Source organism: Pituophis catenifer, unplaced genomic scaffold, assembly GCF_029215685.1.
Source record: "Pituophis catenifer annectens isolate HBS135680 unplaced genomic scaffold, rPitCat1.0.hap2 SCAF_15, whole genome shotgun sequence".
NCBI lineage: Eukaryota > Metazoa > Chordata > Lepidosauria > Squamata > Colubridae > Pituophis > Pituophis catenifer.
The window spans coordinates 7,191,743-7,197,742 of NW_027256895.1; the positions used below are offsets into that span (position 1 = coordinate 7,191,743).

At 39.6% G+C, this 6,000-nt stretch overlaps 1 non-coding gene across 1 annotated transcript; it reads left to right on the forward strand.

Annotated features, from left to right (window-relative positions):
• Nucleotides 1-282: 282 nt before the first annotated feature.
• Nucleotides 283-353, forward strand: TRNAG-GCC (transfer RNA glycine (anticodon GCC)). Its single transcript has one exon. It is a non-coding gene; the product is annotated as a tRNA-Gly (tRNA).
• The last annotated feature ends 5,647 nt before the right edge of the window (nt 354-6,000 follow it).

Here is a 6,000-nt window from a genome sequence, read left to right on the forward strand (position 1 = left end):
TACCAAATCTGCATTTCTAAAGGCTGGCCTAGGCTTAGTATCTCCTTGGGGGCAGGGAACTGAGGGTTTGAGTTTCTGTCTTTAGAAATATGTTTCTCCTTTAGGGAAAGATAATATTCTGTCTTTTTAAATATTTCTCAAAATACTTCATTCTTCTAGGAGAGGGCTGGGTGCTAACTTTCTACACATGTAATAAAAGGGTGCATGGGGGAGTGTTCTATTTGCGAACACAATCTTCTTTTAACTAGGCACTGGAGAAGATATTTAAGACAGGGAAAGTAAGCCTTGTAGGTTCAGTGGTAGAATTCTCGCCTGCCACGCGGGAGGCCCGGGTTCGATTCCCGGCCAATGCAACACAACTTTTTTAAGGGGCGTGCCTACCATCCCTGTCCTGCTGTCTCCATTTATTTGTATTCATTTCATGTATTCATAATCATGTTTATACTTATCTGTTATCTTATACATGCTTGACAAAATAAATAAATAAATAAAATAAATAAATAAAAATAAAATATTTAAATGGTAGGATTAGCCTGATTTATACAAATATATAGCAATTTGTTGTTGCTGTTGGTTTAATAAAACTGGGACAATTTCTTTGTGTCAAGTCTCTTTATTTCCTGATAGAACTGCTATTTTTTAAAAAAATGGAAACTTCCATTATAACTACGTTGCCGTTTGCATATGCAAATTGTTACTGGATTTTAGAACTCAGTTTGGCCTCTCTTTTGCCAATTCAACACAGCTTTCTCTCATATCCCAAGTGGACACACATAGGAAGCATAAAGGTAAAAGTAAAGGTTCTCCTCGCACATATGTGCTAGACTTTCCCGATTCTAGGGGGCGGTGCTCATCTCTGTTTCAAAGCCGAAGAGCCAGCGCTGTCCAAAGAGGTCTCCATGGTCATGTGGCTGGCATGACTAGATGCCAAAGGCACATGGAATGCTGTTACCATCCCACCAAAGGTGGTCCCTATTTTTCTACTTGCATTTTTTACCTGCTTTCGAACTGCTAGGTTGGCAGAAGCTGGGACAAGTAACAGGAGCTCACCCCATTATGCGGCACTAGGGATTCGAACCACTGAACTGCCGACCTTTCGATCGACAAGCTCAGCATCTTAGCCACTGAGCCACCACATAACACATCACAAATGGAGACTTAATCCCGTGATTGTATTTAACAAATTAACAGAGTTGGAAGGGGTCTTGTAGGTCATCTAGTCCAACTCCCCACCCAAGCAGGAGATCCTACACCATTTCTGACAAATGGCAGTCCAATCTCTTCTTGAAAGCCACAAGTGATGAAGCTCCCACAACTTCTGAAGGCAACTTCTGTTCCATTGGTTGAGTGTTCTCACTGTCAGAAAGTTCTTCCTCATTTCTAGGCTGAATTTCTCCTTGGTCAGTTTCCATCCATTATTCCTTGTCTGGTCTACAGGTGCCTTGGAAAATAGCTTGACCCCTTCCTCTTTGTGGCAGCCCCTCAAATATTGAAACAATGCCTCCCCTGGTCCTTCTCTAGCCATGCCCAGTTCATGTAACCATTCTTCATATGTTTTAGTCTCCAGTCCCCTCATCATCCTGGTCGCTATTCTCTGCACTTTTTCTACAGTCTCAACATCTTTTCTATAGTGTGGTGACCAAAACTGGATGCAGGATTCTAGGTGTGGTCTTACTACGGCTTTATAGAGTAGTATCAGTACCTCCCTTGATCTGGATTGTATCCCTCTGTTAATGCAATTTAGGATTGCATTGGCTTTTTTGGCTGCTGCTGCAATAATACATTAAATTGTAATATTATTATTATTATTATTATTATTATTATTATTATTATTATTATTATTATTATTATTATTATTATTTTATTTCTATACTGCCCTTCTCCTGAAGGACTCAGGGCGGTGTACAGCTTATTAAAAGCACAAGACAAACATCAATTAAAATAATTTAAAATTATTAAATAATTCGGCTCAATTTAAAACCCCAGAAATTTAAAACACCCGATTTAAAATTATTATGTTGATAGCCCGGCCTGGCGGAACAACAGGGTCTTGAGTGCACAGCGAAATGTTAATCGATGGCTCTATAATGGCCATGCTAGAGGGCACAAAAGGATCAGTGTGCGGAACTGGGAGACAAGGCAGATTGGCAAACAAATTTTTGCTGCAGCTATCTGGGGTAGGCTGTGGTACCTGAGGCTTTCGGGAGTGTGTCAAGCAGCCCCCATAGCTATGCATTTCTGGGACTATTTTACATTGTACCATATGGACAAAAAGGCATAGATGAGGGAGAAAGAAGTAGGCACATGAGGGGAGTTGAAGTGGCCCTGTCGCTGTAAGATTGGGCAGGTGGGCACACCAGTGGTGGGTTCCTCCCGGTTTGGTCCGGTTCAGCCGAGCCGGTAGCGGTGACGATATGACATCACCGAACCGGTTCTCTCCCCCCCCCGCCCTCCCACCCCACCCCCCCCACCCACCCACGTTATTCTTACCTTTTATTTGGTCCCACCCCCAATCTATTGCTGCCTCCTGAGTCCCAGCTGATGACTAGAGGGAAAAAAACTGTTTAAACTCTTACCGCGGGGCTTCAAAGGGCCGTCATACAGCTGATCAGTGTTAAAAGCAAAGAAATGAGTTGGGTCGTAAGTGCGAGGACTGGTCGTAAGTGCGAGGACCTTCCAGAAATGACTTTGACCAGCTAGCCATGCCAACCTAGTCACATGCCCTCCAAGCCACACCCACAAAATAAGCCACGCCCACAGAACCGGTAGTAAAAAAAATTAGAACCCACCCCTGGGGCACACACACACAGAAACACATTTTAAAGGATAACCAGTTCATTGGAGTTGTGGGGCCAATTCATTCAAATGTATATGTATGTACACACATATAAAATGGACAGCTAACATCAAAAATGTCATTAAAAAGCACAACAAAAAATGTTCTTTCTGCGCCCACTCAGAAAGCTCATAACTTCCCAAAGAGCTGCTGATTCAGTTCTACAGAGGAATTATTGAGTCTGTCATCTGCACCTCTATAACTGTCTGGTTTGGCTCTGCAACCCAACAAGATAGACACAGACTTCAGAGGATAATTAGAACTGCAGAAAAAACAATTACTGCCAACCTGTCTTCCATTGAGGACCTGTATACTGTGCGAGTCAAAATGGGGGCTGTGAAAATATCCATAGACCCCTCACATCCTGGACATAAATTGTTTCAATTTCTACCCTCAAAAAAACGCTACAGAGCACTGCACACCAGAACAATGGATAGCTCAACAGACAGAAGCATTGTAATTTAATACCAGCTGTCTGCAATTAAAGTAAGATCGAATCTCGCCAGGCTCAAGGTTGACTCAGCCTTCCATCTTTTCTAAGGTAGGTAAATTGAGGACCCAGTTTGTGGGGGCAATAAGCTGACTTTGTATAAATATACAAAAGTATGAAGGCTATTGCTTAACGCACTGTAAGCCGCCCTGAGTCTCCGGAGAAGGGCGGCATATAAATAAATAAATAAAACAAACAAACAAACAAAAAAAAAAAAACTAGACACAAGAACAGTTTTTTCCCAAACGCCATCACTCTGCTAAACAAATAATTCCCTCAACACTGTCAAACTATTTACTAAGTCTGCACTACTATTAATCCCATCATTCCTATCACTCATCTCCTCCCACTTATGACTGCATGACTGTAACTTTGTTGCTTGTATCCTTACGATTTATATTGATTGTTTCCTAGTATGATTCGATTGCTTATTTGTACCCTATGACTATCATTAAGTGTTGTACCTTATGATTGTTGATGAATGTATCTTTTTTTTTATGTACACTGAGAGCATATGCACCAAAGACAAATTCCTTGTGTGTCCAGTCACACTTGGCCAATAAAAAAATCTATTCTATTCTGTTCTGTTCTGTTCTGTTCTGTTCTGTTCTATATACATACAAATTTAAAGGATAACCATACATACACTGTGTGTGTGTGTGTGTACAAATCCATGTTTTAAAGGATAGCTCTCTCTCTCTTGTCGGAAGAAACGTTCATCTGGGTTTAGTTCCAAGTGGGGAGAAAGACACTGGAAACATGGTGACTCTTTGGAAAGATAGTTTTTAATGGTGGACAGGACCACATGGTTTGAGGTCCTAGGCAAAAAGGCACATGGAGTGGAGAGAGGCATATATGTATACACAGTCTTCGGCCCTGCCTTAAAGTTTCTTGTTCCCGTATAAGAAATGTATCCCATTGGCTGTCAGACTCCCAGGGGGCAGGGGTCTTAGTTAACTTGGTAAGTTGTCTATGTCCCAGGTTTGGTTAAGCCTTGCTGGGTGATGTAATATTCCCAGGTGCCATGTGGTGAGATGGATAGAGGGCTAATCCTATTATGTCCTGAGGGCCATGTCTTAATCCCATCACCCTGGAGCTGAAGGGGGTGGGTGGGCAGGGAACTACAGGAAGCTGCTTTGTCTTTAAAAACATGTTTCTCCTTTTCTCATCCAGGGAAATATAATATTCTGCCTCTTTAATATTTCCTAGAATATTTCATTCTTCCAAGAGTGGGGTGGGTGCTAACTTCCTACATAGTTAGATTGTGTGTCACTTATTTTTTAAAATGTGCATTTATTCAAACTCACAAGTTTTTGACTGAATACATCCATTTACACTTCAGAAAATTATTATTATTAATAATTATGAATTATTAATCTTATTATTATTTTAATCCTATTTTTAAATACAATATATAATGCTGAGAGGGTCAGCCCTAGCTTTAGCTGCCCATTTTTCACCAGGAGGAAAAAAAATCACATTGTGACTCTAGAGATGTAAATCAAAGTTGGGTATGTTTGTGTCTTTGTGTGATTGTGTGCGTTGACTTCTCTAAGCCACTTTCATGTCCTCTGAGCCATTCAGTTTACATGTCAGAAAAGTTAGGAGAAAGTTGAAAACTATCTCAGCTGTGAAAAGTGCTGAGATACTTTGTGAGAAACTCACTTGGGGACTGCAAGTCTCAAAGGTCTGGAACTTTCTTGTTCAAACACCTAGTCTGACAAAACATCTAAAGTCAAATTGCAGAGTCATTATCTTGGAAAATAAACAACGGCATAATAAGATGTCTGTCGAATTGGCCATTAGTTATCTTACTTTGGCATGCTTTATGGCCAGCAGATACAAACATTCATATTTTTAGTTGCTGATTCAACCCAAGAATTAATACAAGTCCTGACAGGAATAGTGTCAGTTAGTTAACCAGACTTTCTGTGTTGTAATTACACCTCAGAGAATCACTTAATGACAGAGTGATTAGTGTTGTCAAAACAACGGCTGAAGAAGAAAAGTTGAAATGCCCTCTTGGTAATTCTCATTATCTCCCCCTTCTTCACATCTAACTTTTCTGATAAGGCAATTAGCAATCTGCAGGCCTCTTTCTGCTTCTTAAGAAAATATCATCTCTGTGACAAATATGTGTTTTTTAAAGTTCATATTCCAGTATGAAAAATAGATATTTCAAATTGCAAACTATGGCCAAGTTTCAAACCAATACAAGCGTATTATATTATTTCAAACCAAAATAATTTGGAATTTTATTCTTCTCACATATTTTTAGTTCATTGAATCATGTTATGCAGATCTTAGACTGACAAATCCATACACCTCCTGTCAACTTTATGTTAGGCAAAGATATGTCAGCACATTTTTATGTCAAAATAAAATAAAAACTAAATGGAATGAAATATTAAAAGATAAGCTAAAATAAAATACAAAGGCCTAGCAATAAGCATTATCTTTATTTCTGAGAAAACCACATGGGTAGTCTATGAGCCAGTGTGTGATAAAGCCATTAGTAAAAAAAAATAAAAATAAAAATGTAGGGACTTATCCAGGCATTTGCTAGGAGTTAATACTACTTTGAAAATATAAATGGATATTAAAAAAAAAAAAAAAACCCACCAAGAAATTAGATTCTAATGGGTAAAGAGCAAAAGACAGCTTCATGCGAAGG